The sequence below is a fragment of the Podarcis tiliguerta genome (genome assembly GCF_965153285.1).
Source record: "Podarcis tiliguerta genome assembly, chromosome: 5".
Classification (NCBI taxonomy): domain Eukaryota; kingdom Metazoa; phylum Chordata; class Lepidosauria; order Squamata; family Lacertidae; genus Podarcis; species Podarcis tiliguerta.
In genome coordinates this window covers 7,723,595-7,743,237 of record NC_139538.1, presented here as the reverse complement: position 1 = coordinate 7,743,237, position 19,643 = coordinate 7,723,595, and positions in this window count along the sequence as shown.

Sequence of the window (19,643 nt, the reverse complement as noted above, 5' to 3'; positions counted from 1 at the left end):
ATAGTTTATACTGTGTTTACCCCCCCCCCTTTTTTTTTGTATAATTGTATCCCTTTAGGGACAGGTTGAGACCATTTTTGAAAAAAAGATTCTCAGAGGCTTTTAGAAGTTGCTTTTAGTGGTGCTTTTATTAAATTCTGCTTCAAAGTCTTAACACATTATTTTACTTCATTTTAGATAATGCTTCATTGCTGAGATTTTTCCCCTCTGAAGTTTATTTATGGTAAATAGTTATGTAAGCCACTTTGAATAGTAGTTAGCAGGCATCTGGAATTTTTTTTAAAAAGTTTCTCAATAAACAGGAGCCTAAGAAGCTGAGTCATGTTGGAAGCGAATTCAGCTTGCTGAGAGGTTTGCATGAGTTAAGGCAGCTAAAGTAAAGGACACTCAGATTCCCAGACTTCCCCTGTGCCTTTATCTCTATGCTCTCTCTATCTCTTTGATGTTTAGACTGATAAGTCTTAGGCTGTATCCTGTTCCTTTGGACCACGAGACAAGAAGTCATCTTGGATCAATCTTCTGAAAACAAACAGGCAAGCATGCCTTCCCTATTTCTCCAACTAGTTGATTAGCTAGGACCATAGTGAGCCAGTGTGGTCTAGGACCGCCTCTCCTGGTATGCCCCGTGGAGGACCTGAAGGTCCACAAATGACAACACCTTGGAGGTCCCAAGTCGCAAGGGGGTTAGATTGGTCTCAACTAGGGCCAAGGCCTTTTCAGTACTGGCCCCAACTTGGTGGAACGCTCTGTCACAAGAGACTAGGGCCCTGCGGGACTTGACATCTTTCCGCAGGGCCTGCAAGACAGAGCTGTTCCGCTTGGCCTTTGGTTTGGACTCAGTCTGACCCTTATGTTTCCCTCCCCTTATAGTTTTGATCTATGGGCTACTTTTAAAATGAGGCTGCATTTTAAATTATATTTTAACCTGTATTTTAAATTGGTTTGTTTGTTTGTTTGTTTATTATTGTAATTTTACTGGTGTTATAAAATAGAGGGGAGGGAGAACCTCTGCCACCTTGAACTCGTCAGAGGAAAGGTGGCATATAAATGAGAAATAATAATAATAATAATAATAATAATAATAATAATAATAATAATAATAATAGTTTATTTATTATTTATATGCCACCCATGTTACTGGGTTGCCCCAGCCACCCTGAGTGGCTTCCAGAGTATTAAAACATCAAACATTAAAAACTTCTCTATACAGGGCTGCCTTCAGATGTCTTCTAAAAGTCAGGTGGTTGTATATTTCCTTGACATCTGCTGGGAGGGCATTCTACAAGGAGGGCGCTACTACCGAGAAGGCCCTCTACCTGGTTCCTGGAAACGTTGCAGTGAGGGAACTACCAGAAAGCCCTCGGAGCTGGACCTTAGTTTCCGGGCTGGATGATGGGGGTGGAAACACTCCTTCAGGTATACAAGGCCAAGGCTTTAAAGGTCAACACCAACACTGTGAATTGTGCAAAAAGCAGAATGGGGGAGCGCCAGCCCGCAATGGCGCCCACCTGAGAGGTGCTGGAGCTGCGCTCTGGCATGGTCCAGCTCAAAAAAAAAAAAAAAAGCCTACTCAATAATAATAATAATAATAATAATAATAATAATAATAATTTATTTGTACCCCGCCCATCTGGCTGGGTTTCCCCAGCCACTCTGGGCGGCTTCCAATAAAGATTAACAATACATAAAAATGTCACACATTAAAAACTTCCCTGAACAGGGCTGCCTTCAGATGTCTTCTAAATGTCAGGTAGTTGTTTATCTCTTTGACATCCGATGGGAGGCTATTCCACAGGGTGGGCACCACTACAAAGAAGGCCCTCTGCCTGGTTCCCTGTATCTTTGCTTCTGGCAATGAGGGAACCGCCAGAAGGCCCTCAGAGCTGGACCTCAGTACCCTGGCAGAATGATGGGGGTGGAGACGCTCCTTCAAGTAAACTGGGCTGAGGCCATTTAGGGCTTTAAAGGTCAACACCAACACTTTGAATTGTGCTTGGAAATGTACTGGGAGCTAATGTAGGTCTTTTAAGACCGGTGTTATGTGGTCTCAGCGGCCGCCCCCAGTCACCAGTCTAGCTGTCGCATTCTGGATTAGTTGTAGTTTCCAGGTCAGCTTCAAAGGTAGCTCCACTCCAAGGGAAGATGCCAGTTTCTTTCCATACCTCCTGGTTTCTGGGTTGGTCTGCTTGTTTAGTTAAGTGGAGAGGTCCCAGAGGCCAGCTGTGGGTGGCAACTGCTGCGGCAAAAGTGCCGTCCGCTTTCAAAGGTGCAGGAGATGCTTCTCAGGGTTCCTTCCTAGGCAGTCACCTCTTCCTGGGCCCAGGAGAAGCGAGGCTGCGAGGAACCAATGCCAAGCCCTGCCACCTTGCGCATCCAAAGCAGATGGCAAGATGGAAAGGCAGCTCCTCTGGCAGGGCAGAACCACTGCCGCCGCTAAATCTTCCACCCCCCTTGTGCGCCCCCCTCCCTCGAAGTCCACCCCCCCCCCACTGGCACCGTGAAATGAAAGCATTAAGAGGCGGCGGTGAGGAGACCAGCCGCTCCATTGCAGATGCCCCCGCTAATTGAGCCGTTTTGTTTCAGAGCGCTTGAAAAGAGCAGAGCTGAATTGGCTTTGAGAGGCATGGAGAGAGGGAGGGGGAGCCAAGGTAGCGGGTGGGAGAATAGAGGCAAGAAAACACACACGCACACAAACACAAATATGTAGGAAGGGAGACCCACAGGGCCAGCCCCAAGGAATGGCAGCCGAGCTAATCCCAAAGCCCTCCGTTCTCTCCCCCACACAAAGACTCCTACCCCAATGAACTGTTTCCCCTGGGAACGTCAAGAAGCATGGAAAATGGGCTGGATCTTTCTAGCTTGAAAGCTTGGTGAGAGCCTCCTGGAAGCTGGGGGACTTAAGAGGCAACGTTTTGGAGGTTTACTCTTAGATGCATTCAGCACGAACTTGCAAAATATTGGGTGTTTTCTATGGTTGCATTTGAGAACCCATAATAGCTCTACGGCTGTGTTATCTACTAGGGTTGCCAGCCGAGGAGGAGCCCACGAATCGTAACCTTCGACCAAGCCATGCCCATCTGCCCTACACAGGTAAAGGGACAGCCTTGCAGGCGCCCATGATGAGCCAATCACTGGGGCTTGAAGGCCGTGCGGGGAGTGCACTCCCACAAGAACTGTAGCGACAGCCACCTCCTGGGGGATCCTGCCATCTTCCATTCTGTGGACATGGCCAAGCGCCACCCATTTGTCAAAGTTGGCCCAGGGAGGTTAGAATCATGCATAGAATGTTACTTGTTCAACAACGGAAAGGAGCAGAAGTCCCAGCAAAGGAAGAATGGATACAAAAACTTGTGGAATATATGCAGAAATGGCGAAACTAACCGGAAAAAATAGAAATCAAGATAACAAACTTTTTATTAAAGAATGGAAATGGTTGGTTGAATATTTACAGACAAATTGTAAACAGAGAAGAACATTGGCAGGATTAGTGTAATAACCTTCAGTTTTATAACAGTAAATATTTAAAGTAGATGAATAAATGAACAAATTAAGTTAATTATGACACGCAGAAGATATTAAAAATAAATTTAAGGAACCGCAGAAAGAAGGGGAAGAAAGCCCAGTTTTGAAATGTTAAAGGTAAAGGTAAAGGGACCCGTGACCATTAGATCCAGTCATGACCGACTCTGGGGTTGCCGCGCTCATCTCGCTTTATTGGCCGAGGGAGCCGGCGTACAGCTTTCAGGTCACGTGGCCAGCATGACTAAGCCGCTTCTGGCGAACCAGAGCAGCGCACGGAAACACCGTTTACCTTCCCGCTGGAGCAGTACCTATTTATCTACTTGCACTTTGACGTGCTTTCAAACTGCCAGGTTGGCAGGAGCACGAGCAACGGGAACTCACCCCGTCGTGGGGATTCAAACCGCCAACCTTCTGATCGGCAAGTCCTAGGCTCTGTGGTTTAACCCACAGCGTCACCCGCGTCCCTGAAATGTTAAGATGACTGTAAAATTATTGAAACATATAAACCTGAAAATCATAAATAAGATTAATAATAAAAGATTAGAATTATAGAATCGTAGAGTTGGTAGGGACCCCAATGGTCATTTAGTCCAGCCTCCTGCAATGCAGGAATGAGGGTAGGTATGGATCAGGCGTACTGGCCAAATTTTCCCACCCCATTCTTAACCTATTTAAGCATACCTTAAGTGAGCACACCTCTCAGTTGGTTAAGAGATGCAAATGAGCAACATGCCCCACCCACAGGAAGGGATCTTCTAAGCTTCCTTATTTGGCTTCCTCACTGTCACCGGCCGTATCATTGGACAAGGGAGACAGAATGCGGAACCCTCAAGAGTTGGCGCATATCTCTCCATCTCAGGCATGAGCTCATGCTCTCCAATGGACCTTCCACTGCGCTTATCAGACCTTGGCTCCTCTTGCCTTCACCACCTTCCAGGGAGTCCCTGCCTCCCTGTCACCCGGCAGATTCCAGGGCCTTGACTGACTTAGCCGATGGGCAAAGACTCCTCAGCAGCTCCAAGTGTTGCTGGAAGACTTTCTCCCTTGTGCTGACGCTTTATCAGCGCTCTGCCTTTGCAGCAGGATCGGGGAGAGCCGGAGAGATAGATGTTCTCTGTGCAGGAAGCTAGAATGAAGAGGAAACTTTCCCACAGGACTGTGACAGGTGGGTGGGCTGCTGACGGCTGCATCACCCGACTAATTTTAGCTCTGGAATAAGGACGGAGCTGACTTGACCTCTGCCCTCTCACAAGTCCCAGCAGCAAAGTGTCACGTGGCCCACTGTCTCCATCCAGATCCTGGCACAATTGTATGTAGTCCCTTGAAAAAGATTAATCAAGCAATGGCAAAAGGTTTGCCCACGCTTAGCTCTCAAATGCACCAAATATGTGTTTCCAAGTTGTAAGGAGAAGAGACATATGGGCATATTCTGGATCCCTTCCTTAATTTCCAGCTTCTTTTTTGGGGGGGTTGTTTTTTGTTTTAAGTCTCTCGTCCTTTTTACTTGCAAAAAGAGAAAAATAAATGCACAAGATTTGGACGATTTTGACAATAAATGCACAATATCTAGGCACAAGATCCAGTAAGAAGAAAAGAAACAAGAGTGAGAGGTTGGTTGATTCTCAAAAGTGCCTGGGTTCATTGAACACATTTTGGAAATGCACTTTCCTTATTCAGGGGCAACCCAAAAGTGGATGCTTCTTGATTCAGGTATGTTCCAGAGCTACAGATCTGCCCATTTCAATTTCCCTCAGTTTCTCTCAGATTCTCTCTCTCTCTCTCTGTCTGTCACATTTCCACATTATTTTGGCTTTTATGAAAACCAAAAACTCATTCATGTTCATCAGCATTTGTCTCATTCTCCTAACATGCACAGTTTTGCCTAATAGTGCATTTTCACAGGTTTCATTCACAAAGATAGATAGATGATAGATGATGATGATAGATAGATAGATGATAGATAGATAGATAGATAGATAGATGATAGATGATAGATAGATGATAGATAGATAGATAGATAGATAGATGATAGATGATAGATAGATAGATAGATAGATAGATAGATAGATAGATAGATGATAGATAGATAGATAGATGATAGATATAGATAGATTAGATAGATGATAGATATAGATAGATTAGATAGATAGATAGATGATAGATAGATGATAGATAGATAGATGATAGATAGATAGATAGATAGATAGATAGATAGATAGATAGATATAGATAGAAGATAGATGATAGATAGATGAGAGATAGATGATAGATAGATAGACAGATGCACGCTTTCCCCTAACAAGCATATTTTGGCATCCATCACATGGATGGAGAACTGCACCGCAAAATCTAGAGACGTGCGAATTTTTGAAGGATGGCTGCATTTCAGTTCACAAATAGCTTTGGGAATTTCAAATTGGGTGGGTTTGCATTAAAATGCAAACTGAAACCAAACTTCCCTACCTGCCTCCCAGACTGATGCACAGACTGGAACATTGTTCTGCAGGGGTCCAAGGTCTGCCTTCAGCCCCAGATAGATGGGAGCAGCCACCTCTTTTTCCACCCAGGGACACTGCTCAATCAAGGCTGAAGGAAGGGACAGTCACCAAGTCATCAGGCCCTGGCCTCCTGGAGGATTTTGTGGCCCTGATGCCTAGTTATGTAGCTACTGCTGCAGCTTCTATCTGTAAAAAGAAAAATGATGAATGGTGAGAGGCAGCTCCCAGATGACCTCATAAAATGCAACTCAAAAGGAGAAGCCCAGCCTCCAGAAATCTGCACTCAGTTTGGATATGATGGTTTGTGTCAGTTACGTGCAAAATTGATCAAACTTAGACCGTTATGTCTACGCCTAGCCTAGAATCAAGTTGCATGCTTCCCCAAATTGCCCGTGGAAAAGGAAATTGCATTTTAAAAAATGTGTTGGGCTTCAATAAGCTCAGGTGCTTTTGAGACTCATTCTTTCGCTGCATTTCTGGACTCCCTTCCTGGCTTTTCACCACCCCATTAAGACGTGAACCTGTCCCTGGCTTCCTGTTTCCTGTCCAAAGAGCACGAAGGCACTGCAGTGATGGTCAATATTATATTATATATGAAGCACTGAAAGCCTTCAATGGCAAAATGCCCTACAGAGAGAGACAAAGTGGGCATGCTCTGGAGCCTTTGGTGTGCTTAAAAGTGTCCGCCTGCGAAGTGTGCAGGATGCATTTTCGGCTTGCAGCCAGCCTCATCTCTCATCCTTTGCCAGGTCCGTAACGATGCGCATACATCAGTCACAGCACCTGGCGCATGGGAACGCTTCGCCGCACATCTGGCCCAGGGAGAAGTCACGTCCATCACTTGGAACAGCTGGAGGAAGCCGGCCATGAGACAAGGCATCTGGTTGGGAGGCTGATCTCTGCAGGTCAGTTCCTGGCCTCGCGCTCCAAGGAGAAGATACAGAAGGAGAGAGGGGAGCTTCCAAAGGGTCACCTGAAATAGAATGGAAACAACAAAAGATGCACAGGGGCTTATAGTGGGACAAGTGCCAAGTCGAGCACCGGTGTGACTCTGGCTACAGATTTTATTTTTTTAAAGGATTTTAGCAAGATAAATCCAAGTCAGCTCCAGTGCACCAATTTTAGCTTGCATTTGAACCTTTAGATTAAATGCTGGGTGAATTCATTGCAACGCTTAACAGATGAAGGCTCACAGTCCTAGACTTTCACTTTGATCCAATACATTTTGAACAACGATGGAATGCTGTAGTGTGTTGGAAAAAAATTCTGATTCTGCGGTTCTATTCATCAGCTCCCTAAGCCTTCCAACAGCCCTGAGAGGTGCATCAATGTTGCTGGAGGATGAGTGGCTGAGACTAAAACCTAGGATTTTGTCGAGGGCACTCTTGTGGTTTCATAGCACAGGTGAGGTTTTAATCAGACCCTCTCAGTCTCACAGGTCAGTCTCAGAGCCTCTGTACTGTGCCAGGTCACCCCATAGCCTCTTCCAATATTTTCCAAGTTGTGATGAGTTGCTGTCCTCGTGCACGTGGATGCTCACATCTATCAAAGGGAATTTCGCAGCCCCATTATTTGGCCTGGTGTGCAGAAATCAGCATCCCAAGAATGGTATCTTCCCTTTAAAAATCAAAATACACCAAGTTTCTAGCCCTTACGACATAAAGATTGTGTATTTATCATTAGCTGCCCTGTGTAGTGGAAAGACAGGGCAATGAATGAATGAATGAATGAATGGCATGGTCATAGCTCAAAAAGTAGAGCGTGAGACTGTTAATCTCAGGGTTGTGGGTTCAAGACCCACACTGGGCAAAAAGATTCCTGTGTTGGTGACCCTCGTGGTCCCTTCAAATTCTATGAATGAATGAATGAATGAATGAATGAATGAATGAATAACTTAAAGGGGAGGAAGGTCTAGTGAAATTGCAGGAGACACACAAAAACTGCAGCTCATCGAAGGTCTGAAACTTTTGGAAGGGCCCAGGATGTGATGAGTTATGGACTTCACACATCTCAGGGCACATACAGGATATGTCATCCTACCAAATAGGGCTGCTGCTGACATTTCACCTGAAGTGAAATCCAAAGCAAATGTGAAGGTTTCTCCCAAGGTAAAACATCTGAAGGCTTTTGAAGAAAAGCCAAAAGGAAAAGAGGAAAGAGTTTCACTAAGACAAGCACAAAGTTTCCCAATGTGTTTTCTGCCCTTCCCTCACCCCGCCCTGTGATCCGTACATTTAAATGGTCATCTTTCTTTCTGCCAAAGTACATGTCATCCAAACACATTATCCCCCATTCTTGCCATACGGCCATTATGACGTGGCCAGGGGTGTCGGGGAAGGGGGGGAGAAGAAACCTTCTGCCTGCATTCATGGAATATAAGACTATCAACTAACCACCATAGCTATGTTCTGCCTCCGCAGCTGGAGGCAGCAATGTTCCTGAATACCAGTTGCTGCACACCACCGGAGGCGACAGTGCTCTTGTGTTCGAATTCTACTTGCTGGTTTCCCACAGGCATCTGGTTGGCCACTGTGAGAACAGGATGCTGGACTAGATGGGCCCTGGTCCTGGTCCAGCTGGGATCTTATGAAGTTCTTGTTGACACCCCCCCCCCTCCTGGGGGAAACACGCAAGTAACTATGCCTCCTCCCAGAGGAAAACTGAACTTCAGGTATTGGAGTTGTGTGTCTGTGTAATATGGATTTGGGAGCCTGATTCAAGGAAAGGGTTAAACCCACCAGTGCCAGATTACCAAACTGGCACAGTAGGCAGCAGCCTATGGGCCCCACACCTTTTAGGGGCCCCATAACAGCGGATGAAAATGATATTGGTTTTATCTTGAAGTAATATTGGTTTTTAAAAATGGTTGGTTGGTAAAATAAAAAAAAAAGTATTAGGAGATAATTTGTGAGGGGGGGGTGAAGTGATGGCATGAGGCAGGAGTTGGTAATGCAGGTGAGCTGTGCACAAGCAAGCTGCCAGCTAGCTCTGCCGAGGCTCTTTTTATTAACACAATATGCAAAACCAGTCAGATACATTTTGGACTGTGACCTTTAAACATCTTCCAGTCATGAGATCATGGGGTGGTACAAAGTTACCGGTATTTTGGCACGTGTTTCCACCGCGTCATTTTCCCCTTGAGCCATGCATGATGAAGGAGACAAAGGTCACAGACAGAGCATGGCAGACCACTAAGAGAGCAAAGGTTAGATAGAGGATGTGATGTTCAGATAGCTGTGGTTTGTCTGCGGGTGGAAGTGTGCTCCACACCCAAAGGTCACGCGTTCAGACAACTAAGGCTGTCTGCGGGTGGAAGTGTGCTCCACACCCGGAGATCATTCCTGCAGGGGGGCGAGATTTCGACTGCCTAGGGACCTCTACAGAATTTAAACTGGCACTGAAACCCACTTTATCCAGTGCCAAGGGCCCGTTCTGAATTGGGTCTCCTGCGAACGCACAAACACACAAACGCACACTGCACAGATACCAACCATTACACCTCTATAAAACTGCAAGCAATCCTATACCCCCCTCTCTGGTCACACCACGTTTGCCCCCCTCCTTTAGATATCATGGTATAGTGGTACCTCTGGTTACGAACTTAATTCGTTCTGGAGGTCCGTTCTTAAGCTGAAACCGTTCTTATCCTGAGGCGCGCTTTTGCTAATGGGGCCTCCTGCTGTGAGTGCGACTTCAGTGCACAATTTCCGTTCACATCCTGGGGCAAAGTTTGCAACCAGGAGCAGCTACTTCCGGGTTAGCGGATCTCGTAATCTTGAAGCCTTTTTACCTTGTCCCGTCTCCCTTTGCGCGTTGCCCCACGTGGAATGAGAAAGGAGAGTAATGAACACCAGGGTGTGGTTCACGGAGAAAGGATTTATTCAGTTCTGCGCAGAGGCAACCAGCGAAATTGCTTCCAAAGGCTGGCGGCACTTACAGCAAGCAAGCTAGCATCTTTTATACCCTTCACATCACCCCATTCCCCTCATTCCCTTATTTGGCTCATCTAGTGCCCTCTTGGCAGTTTATCATTGGCTCCGGTCTTCTGCATAAGCTGCTTCCTTATGTGGCTATATGGTATGGCTACGTGTTCCTCTTTACACAATATGTTTTTCTACATCCTTACAGCGTGTGCTCGTGACACAACTCTGTTGCAATTGTGACACCATCCTGTCCTCCTATTTCTCGTCACCTTTGTAATTTTCCTTTTACACCGTTATCTCCTTCAATCTGAAGCGTTTGTAACCAGAAGCGTTTGTAACCAGAGGTACCACTGTATTAGACTGCAGGAGCAGAAGTCCTTCTAGGGGCAGGGCTGGGGTGCCAGAGTGGGGGAGAGGGGAAGAGGAAAGAAGGTTCTTGAATAGTCGAGCACATTGATAATCTCTGCAGCAAGTTCCAGGGTGAGCCCCAGGATTGAAACCAGATTGGAGAGGACCACGAACGCTGGTTCAGATTAAGCCCTGAATTAATATTTCCTGACGGGGAGCAGAGATGCCATTCCTTCCTGCTAGCTAGCGTCTTAGACGAAACAGGGAGGGAGCTTGTTCCTTCCTCCTTCCTTGCTGACATCTCTGCCCCCCACCCCACCCCCCACGCCTGAGAGCTCAGCCGTCAGAGTTCACTGATGGGGAAAACCCAGAGTGGTTTTTGTGGCCTGGGAAGGTCTCCAGCGTGAGGCTCCCTGGAGGGAGGCCTTTCTCCAGAGCTCCCTTTCTGCCATCTCCCAGAGAAAAGACTCAGGTGCGGGGACAGGTGAACACCTCCATTTTGCTTCTTCCTAGTTCCGTGTTTTTCCAATCCTTCGGTCACTTCCCCACATTGTCACATCAATTTGCCATTTTTAAAAGAGATCTGATGAAAATTTATCAGCATTTCAGTGCACATTTCCCCCCCTATACACTTTTAAAAATGCATTTTCCCACAATATGCACATTTTTGCTGAACCATCAGTAATATATCACAGTTTTTGGTATGTTATTTTCACTGATATCTATTCTGGGATAACTGCTCTTTTATGGAGATTGGGCGTTTTTGTGTGTGCTTCCAGATGGGGACTTAATTTGCAAACAGTTCGTTAAGATGAACGGGGTTGTTGGCAGTCTCTCCGTCTATCCTCTATTTCATCTATCATCTAAGTATCTGAGGGATCATCCATGCTGTCATTTAATCTGGACAGAAAGGTTCCAGCGCTTCCAATCATTCTCCACAGACATTTTCCACATCATTGCCTCCCATACTTTCCCCTCCTGGGTTTTATCCCACCAGGAATACCCTGAAAAAGTGAGGGTAAGAGAAAATCTGGACCAAGGGACAGGAAAGTGTGAGAAGGCAGCGATTTGAAGGAGGACATCATTATATGGGCCATGGAGACTCAATGCAGGCACAGGAAGTCTATTGTCCACAGAAAACGACAGTATGGATTTATTTATTTTTTACACTAACATACCACCTTTATCTTCCAAGGAGATCGATGTGATGTGCATGGTTCTCCCCCCCCCCCATTTCATCCTCACAACAACCCTGTGAGGTAGGTTAGGCTGAGAGATGGCCTGGGGAGCACATTGGTGCCTGGGGAGCAGCGATTCCAGCCTAAACGCTTGCCTCGGGTGCATCCTATGCCCCGTTCCTGCCCTCCCCGGCCCCTGGGCAACCTTCCTGCTGAGCCTGAAGAATCCTTTGCCCTCTGCACCCTCGGGAGCAACCAGAAGAGGCACCCAGGGCAATCCCTGCTGGCAGCCCACTGCCATCTTTCTTGCCTTTGCTTCCTTCCTTCTGCGTCTTCCCAGAGATTGCCTTAATTGAATCCACGTTTCCCTGCAGCCAGGGCCCAGAGATGCTGGCAAGGCTCTTTTTCTGAAAGGTGATCCACTCAGTTGGATTCGCAGGTCAACGCTCCCCCCCTTTGGCAATCCATTAAGCGCTCCCTTTGACCCCGGCAGCCATTAGCAGCCTTCCTCGGAGGAAGGAGGCAGGTTGTGGCAAGAGGGCCTGTTGGAATCAGGCGTTGGAGCCCAACCACCTCTCCTCTTTCTCTTCCCTCCCTCTCCTCTCCATCCTGGCACTGCTGTCCTCTCTGGAACGCAATGGGCACAGGCGTCCACCGCCCCCGCCCCCAGCACTCCCAAGCAAAGAGAAAAAAGCAGCAGATAAGGAATTGGGGAGAAAGCCAAGGTGAGGATTAGGGCAGGGGGTGTTACTGGGGCTCTGCATTAGCTTAATGGCTTTGGAAGACAAACAGATTAGGGAGATAGAGGCATTGGCAGGGGGATCAGCTAAATTGGAACCACAGCTCAGCCTCAGAACTGCGGGAGGAGGGGTGCAGGTTTGGAGAACAACACACAGCCCTGACTTCCTGTTACCGCTTAGAAGCTGCTGTTTGCGTAGCTGGGGTGGGTGCATAAGGACGTCAGAAGAGACCCACTGGATCAAGCCAAAGGTCTACTATCGAGTCATAGAGTCACAGAATGGTAGAGGTGGGAGGGACCCCAACGATCATCTGGTCCACCCACACCCGCAATGCAGGAATCTTTTGCCCGGCGTGGGGCTCAAGCCCACAACCCTGAGATGGGATTCTGAGATCTCTGGGACGTGCAGGAGAAACTCGGCCCCAGACCACAGCGACCCACAGGGGAGATAAGGGATAAGGTGGCCTCTCCAGTCATGTAAGCAAATGCCTGGCAAGAGTTAAAAACAGGTTGGACTGATGCAGAACTAACTTTTTTTGGCAGCTCATGAAGACCCAAGTAGCCTGGAGTCAATGGCCATGGGTCACTTCTTTTGGATGGGATCCCAGTGTGTGTTAAGGGGTGCTTCTGAAATCCTCCTGCTCCAAATTTCTCCACGGGTTCTGGAATTCAGAAACAAGGCCAGGTGGTTGGAAGTGGAACCAACCACATTTAGGCATTTCTGTTTCTACTGCCCGGGTTTTTTGTACAACCTGCTGCACCAAATCCAATCGCAGAAGATTTTGGCTACAATAATAGAGCCGACCGGTTGAAATTAGTGCACACAACTCACGTAGATTTCTACCATGTCTACTCTGAGTAGAATTTAGCAGGATGCAACACAATCCTCTTTTTCCGTGATCTTATACCATTGCACATAGATGCTTGATGAAAAAGCTCAGACCCCCGAAAGTCATTTCCCCCCATCCCGCAAGAGCTCATGTGTGCGTCAGCAAAACACGCCACAGAAAGAGGCTGTGTACACACACACCATTAATTTAAAACACTCCCTCAAAGTATCCTGGGAACTGTGGTCTTAATGGTGCTGGGAATTGTAGCTCTATGAGAGGAAACCTGCAATGCGTGGCCAGGATTCTTCACGGGGAGGGGATGTGTTTTAGATGTATGGTGTGCATGCCGTCGATTAGTCTTTTTGATGCAATCAAATGCGATAATCACACCGTTTGCTCCGCCTTGTTTCTTTGATGTGTTTTATCAAGGCAAACATGTGCTTTGGTAATCTATCAGAGATGCAAAATGGGAGAAGCAACTTAAAGCAGCAACCCAGTGTGCATGTGCTTCAACCCTGGAAATAATTGCAGGCATTCTCCCAGTAATATATATATAATCCAGAATGGGTCAGAGAAACAAAGGAATGCAGCACAGGTAACGCCAGAGATGGAGAAGAAAGCATGTGAGATGAATCAAGGCACCATCCTCTTTTTGGAGCTGTATTCCTGGGCGTCCCGCAGGCAAGACGACATCGCCAGGGCCCCCAGCCCTGACAGCTGTGATTCCTGATCTTCCCAAGGGATGCTTTTGAAGCTCAGGAGCTGAAACAATAGCCGGTTCTGTTCTCCCAGAAGCCCCCGCATTCCCTCTGTGTGGGAAGGCCTTTCGGGGACCAGCCTCAACCTGCCTCTCTGCCTTTGCCATCCTTTTGAGGAAAGCGCGAGCTAAAGCCTTTCGGTCCCCCGAGGAGCCGAGGCGAGCCGGTTGATGAGAGACCGGAGCTGTTAAAACAGCCATCAACAAGTCATACTTCACTACGGATTAGAGGGAGGTAATGAGGAGGATTAGCTGAATGTCTGGGTTATCGGAGGGGGATTAGCCAGGCTGCTTGTGGGGACCCAATACGGTAGCAGGAGGGGCAGAGCCGGGGGTAGGCAGTGCCTCCGAGGCTGGCAGCAACCCCCCTTCTCTTGTCTGCAAGGACCCTGGCACTGGTCCCACAAAATGCAAGGGCTGGCGAGTGCCAAGAGCATCCCAATAAGAGATAAGAGTGCAGGAAAGCTCCCTTATCCCAGTGCAGACTCTTGGTCCACCTTGGCAGCTGCACTGTCAATTCTGGCTGGCAGTAGCTTTCCAGGTCTCCTTCCACCCAGCAGAGAAGGGCATACCTTGCAACAAAATTTCTCCAATGAAGATAGGGGTGTTCTGTTCCCCGAGGATCGTCCAGTCCAACTTCCTGAGATGCAAGAATCTCAACTAAAACATCCATGACAGATGGCCATCCAACCTCTGCTAAAAACCTCCAAGGAAGGAGAGTCCATCTCCTCCCAAGGGAATCATAGAAGTATAATGAGTGCCACCTTGAGCTCTATGGAGAAACAGATGGGATATAAATGCAATTAATAATAATAATTAGTAATCATAGTAACAACCACTACAAATTTAAGCATATATCGAAGCTATACATCAGAGAGAGAGATGTGAATAATCTCTCCTTTCCTCAAGGACCACCTCTCCTAAGGTATCTAAGGTATCTAACTGTTGGAGATGCAATAGGGATAATGCTTCTCTAAAACATGTTTTTTTCATTGTCCTATATTGAAAGATTTTTGGCAGAAGGTAACTGAAATTGTCAACAGAACTGTATGGAACAACCTTACATTTACAGAGCAAAATATCCTCTTGAATTATATACCAAGCACATGGAACCTTCCAAAAGGACAATATAAGTGGACGCTCCATGCCCTGACCACGGCAAAAAGACTGATACTGATGAATTGGAAAAATAAAAATGCGCCTCCCTTCTACGATTGGATTGAAGACTTACACAAATTTGCAACATATGAACAACTTGCATATGAACACAGACTTGCCATGGTCAAATTCAATGATATTTGGAATCCGTTCTTACAAATACTGTAATAGGTTAATGTAATGGTTCTAGGGGTTGCTCGTGCGTAAGCTGGCTGTATCTCCCTGGCTGGGTGCAAACACCTGGCTGGGTTGCCTAAGTGAACCTTTTCTGTCCGGACAGCCACTCACCCGTGGCTGACTCAATCGCTGGCAGAATCTGTCAGTGGGCGTTTCTTAAACTTCTTCCAGCAAAGAAGCTCTTTGACGCCCAGTCTCCACCTACTCTCCCTGCGCGGAAGCCTTCTGCGCAAGGAGGGCGTGGGCAGCGGAGGACCCCTACTCTCCCTGCTGGTCCCGGGCAAGGAGTCATGGGACCGCCTCGCCGCTTCCCCCATCTGCCCCCCTTCTCCACTGGTGCTACACTGATTCTCTTCCCCAGAAGATGGGCTGCTCCTCCCGATCCCTGGACGCTCTCTGGAATCCCTCTGGCTTTTGCTCTCTCCCTCCGGCACTGATGGCAGTTCCCTGACATCCACCTCCTCCTCAGGACCCCCACCCCCACCCCTGGCGCGATCTTCCGATACATCCTCCTCTCTCTCCTCGACCGAAGATGCGGGGAATCCCCTGAAAGAACTGTCATCATCATCTTCTGAGGATTCAAAACCAGCCTCCCATCCGCTCGGATCTCTTCCCGCTGGTTGAACCTCCCAGTCTTATTCTTCTCCCTCGGACACCTCCCCTCCCTCCTCTTCGGAGGCAGGAAAACCCACAAAATCCCCTTCGTTGTCAGTGGGTCCAAATTCTTCCTCCCAGAATCTAGCTAATGGTTTGGGCTTACCCGGGAACAAACCATGAAACTCTTCCACCAGATACCCGTCAGTGATTGATTCTGCAGGGACCCAAGTGTTTTCAGACCTAGGTTCCCCCTCCCAGGCTACCAAGTACTCTACCTGGCGACCTCGCCACCTCGAATCGAGTATTTCCGTAGCTTCGTTACAGTGTTCCCTCTCCTCTACCCGCGGGTGGGTGGTAACCCCTCCCTCCCATCCCGGGAATTCCCGCCCCTCCCTGTAAGGTGAAAGTAGGGACCTATGGAACACCGGATGTATCTTCATGCTGTCAGGCAACTTGAGTTTAAATGCCACTGGGTTGACCTGCTGTATTACCTCAAAAGGCCCCAGCCACCTAGGCTGCAACTTCTTGCACACTCCCTTTAGGGGCAACCCTTGGGATGACAACCACACCCGGTCTCCCACCTGTATGGCCTCCCCCTCCCGACGGTGCCTGTCTGCCTGCCTCTTGTAAATTTCCTTGGCCCGCTCCAAGTTCAGCCTGAGTTGCTGGTGTAAGGCCTCCATTTCGTCCACAAATTGCTCAGCCGCAGGTACACTCCATCCTTCCTCCCCCCGCCCCGGGAAGGCCCTGGGGTGACACCCGTAATTGGCCATGAAAGGACTCATTCCCGTGGACACGTGTTCAGCGTTATTGTACGCAAATTCAGCCAAAGCTAATTTCTCTACCCAATCGTTCTGCCTCTCGCTGACATAGCAGCGTAGGTACTGCTGGAGTATACCGTTCGCTCTTTCGGCTTATCCGTTGGTTTCTGGGTGCCTCGCCATCGAGAAGCTCACCTCGACCTGTAGCAAGCTCATGAGTCTCCGCCAGAACAGGGAGGTAAATTGTTTCCCGCGATCCGAGATTACCCTCAGTGGGGCCCCATGCAGTCTAAAAATGTGGTCCACCAACAGCCTGGCTGTCTCCTCTGCCGTTGCTGCATGCGAGCAAGCTACGAAATGGCACATTTTAGTCAGTAGATCGGCCACTACCATGACCGCTGTCTTTCCCCTTGACTTGGGCAGATCTGTCATAAAATCAATGGACACCACCTCCCAGGGCCTTTCCGGTGTAGGTAAGGGTTCCAGTAACCCCGCGGGGGCAGTCCTTTCCCCCTTTGCCCTCTGGCATTGGTCGCACCAATGTTTCAATTTGTAGGCTCTTGTCTAGACATTACCAAAGCAAGACATTGGTCCAGCTCATCCACTGCCTCACCTGCAGATGTAAAAGAGAAGTCGAGCTGTGCGTCACCAGCATATAGCAGATCATGAGCTATTAAGCCAGAATTCCCCAGTTTGGACATAATAGGAAACTCTAGCTTAATGGAAGACAGGATATTTGATGGAAAGCCAAAGCACAGGTTATGTTTTATGAAGCCTCGGATGGTCATCTAAGCTGGGCCAGCATGGAAAAAGAGACTCTTAGAGTGGAATTATGTGACCTTGGCCAATATGTTGGCAAGGGCAGTTGCAAGGTGGGCAGGTGGAATTCTTCCCTCAAAGAAAAGTTGCCAGCTTAGACAGGGTGGGGATAACTGTCCTGCATCTGTGCCTCTAGTAGAGATCTTGGGGAATTCAATTGTTGCGAATGTCAATTCAAACTGACGGGATCTGCGCGATTGGGAGTGGTATTATCCACCAGCTTCTGCACTTCGCAAATGTCCCAATGCAGCTGTCGGGTTTTTTTAAAAAAAAGAAAGAAAAGAAAGAAAGATCAAAAGGCATTTAGAATTCATCTTTTGAGAGAAAATGCTTTGAAAAATACATTCTGAAATATGTATTGAAATGGGAACCGGTGTGCAGATTTAAAGAAGTAATAATTGGCAGGTTAATGTGGAAATGGGATGAAATGGATACCTGGGTGGCACTTGTGAAATTCACACAGACCAGAAATAGATGGATTCCTGCGTCCTTAGAGACTTCACCGCTGTTGTCCTCTTTGACACCACAGGAACAGAGAAAGCTGCTTTCTACTGAATCAGATCAGCAGCCATAGAATCATAGAATTGTAAAGTTGGAAGGGACCCTAAAGATCATCTAGTCCAACCCTCTGCAATGCAGGAATATGCAAGTGTCCCATACAAGGATCGAACCTGTAACCTTGTCTACCACTCTATTCTGCCCTGTTTGGACTCCACCTGGAGTACTGTGTCCAGTTCTGGGCGCCCCAATTTAAGAAGGATGTTGATAAGCTGGAAGGTGTGCAGAGGAAGGCAACCAAGATGATCAAGGGTCTGGAAACCAAGCCTGATGAGGAACAGTTGAAGGAGCTGGGTATGTTTAGCCTGGGAAAAAGGAGACTGGGAAGAGATATAATAGCCATCTTCAAATATCTCAAGGGCTGTCACATGGAAGATGGAGCAAGCTTGTTTTCCCCTGCTCTGGAGGGTAGGACCCAAACCAATGGTGTGAAGTTTAAAAAAAGGAGATTCCAGCTCAACATCAAGAAGAACTTTCTGACAGTAAGAGCTGTTCAACAGTGAAGCAGTCTCCATTGGAAGGTTGTGGACTCTCCCTTCTTGGAGGTTTTTAAGCAGAGGTTGGACGGCCATCTGCCATGGATGCTTTAGCTGAGATTCCTGCATTGCAGGGGTTGGGCTAGATGACCCTCAGGGTCCCTTCCAGCTCTACAATTCTACGATTCCTCCTTTAATCTCTGCAACAGCCCTGCAAGGTAGTCGAGGCTATGAGGCAGTGACTGGCCCTAGGTTAACCAGGGAGCTGCATGGCCGAGTGGGGAGTTAATCTGACAAGCTAATCCAGCCTTCCTCAATCTTGGGTCTCCAGGTGTCCTGGAACTACAGTTCCCATCATCCCTCACCACTGGCTGTGCTGGCTGTGAACGATGGCAGTTGTGTTCCAACAAGAGTGGACCCAAGAGTGGAAAAGGCTGTTCTAAGCACTGTGCCATATTGGGTATCGATAAGTGGTATTTCAAGAAATGCTTCAAGAGATACCCCAATAGACATACAAGTACGTGGATGGGACCGTGTCATGTGGAGCATGACTTTTCAAAGTCATGCTCCACATGAATGCACTCATCTGTGAGCCAGCATTGGCAGTGCTTGCACACACACACACACACACAGACACACACACACACATGCCCGGTGTGGCACACTCAGATTCGTTGCTGCAAAATGGCATCAGCCGAGACATAATGCCTCTCGCAGATTAAATACAACACATAATGGCAGGCAAAATGGTCACACGGCGCGGGGAGCGGGGGCTCCTCCACCACCTAGAAGGCTAAAAATCTGCGATGCAGAGATTTTGAGCGCCTGACCTTAAGGGAGAATATTGACAGAACAAATATGTCAAAAACGAGGCAAAATTGCGGCAATCAATGGGACAGTATAATGCCGCGGTGTCAATTATATAGGAATAACAAAAACGTTTGGGGGGGAGGTGGGGGAGGAGAAAGAGACAAAGGAACAGGAGAATGCAAACTGCGGTTACCAGGGTCGGATTTCTCTATTAGTAGAAATTGCAGATCTCTGTAGCAAATGCCTCATTGTCTAGGCTCTCTTGGCTTGTCAATGCTGAGAAGTGTGTTTCTGTGTTTATGCAGTGCAATCAGGGATGGGCCAATCTGCCCGTTTTATCCTCTCTCATTTCCCCATTCCCTCGGCCCCGGGGCTTGGAGTTCAGTTTGCCCTCTTTCCAGATCAGTTAGCAATTTACCTTTTCTTTTTTAAAAGTAAAGAAAAAAGAGATTCTACCTGTAGGCTGAGAATTTCCTACTAGAGCACCCAACC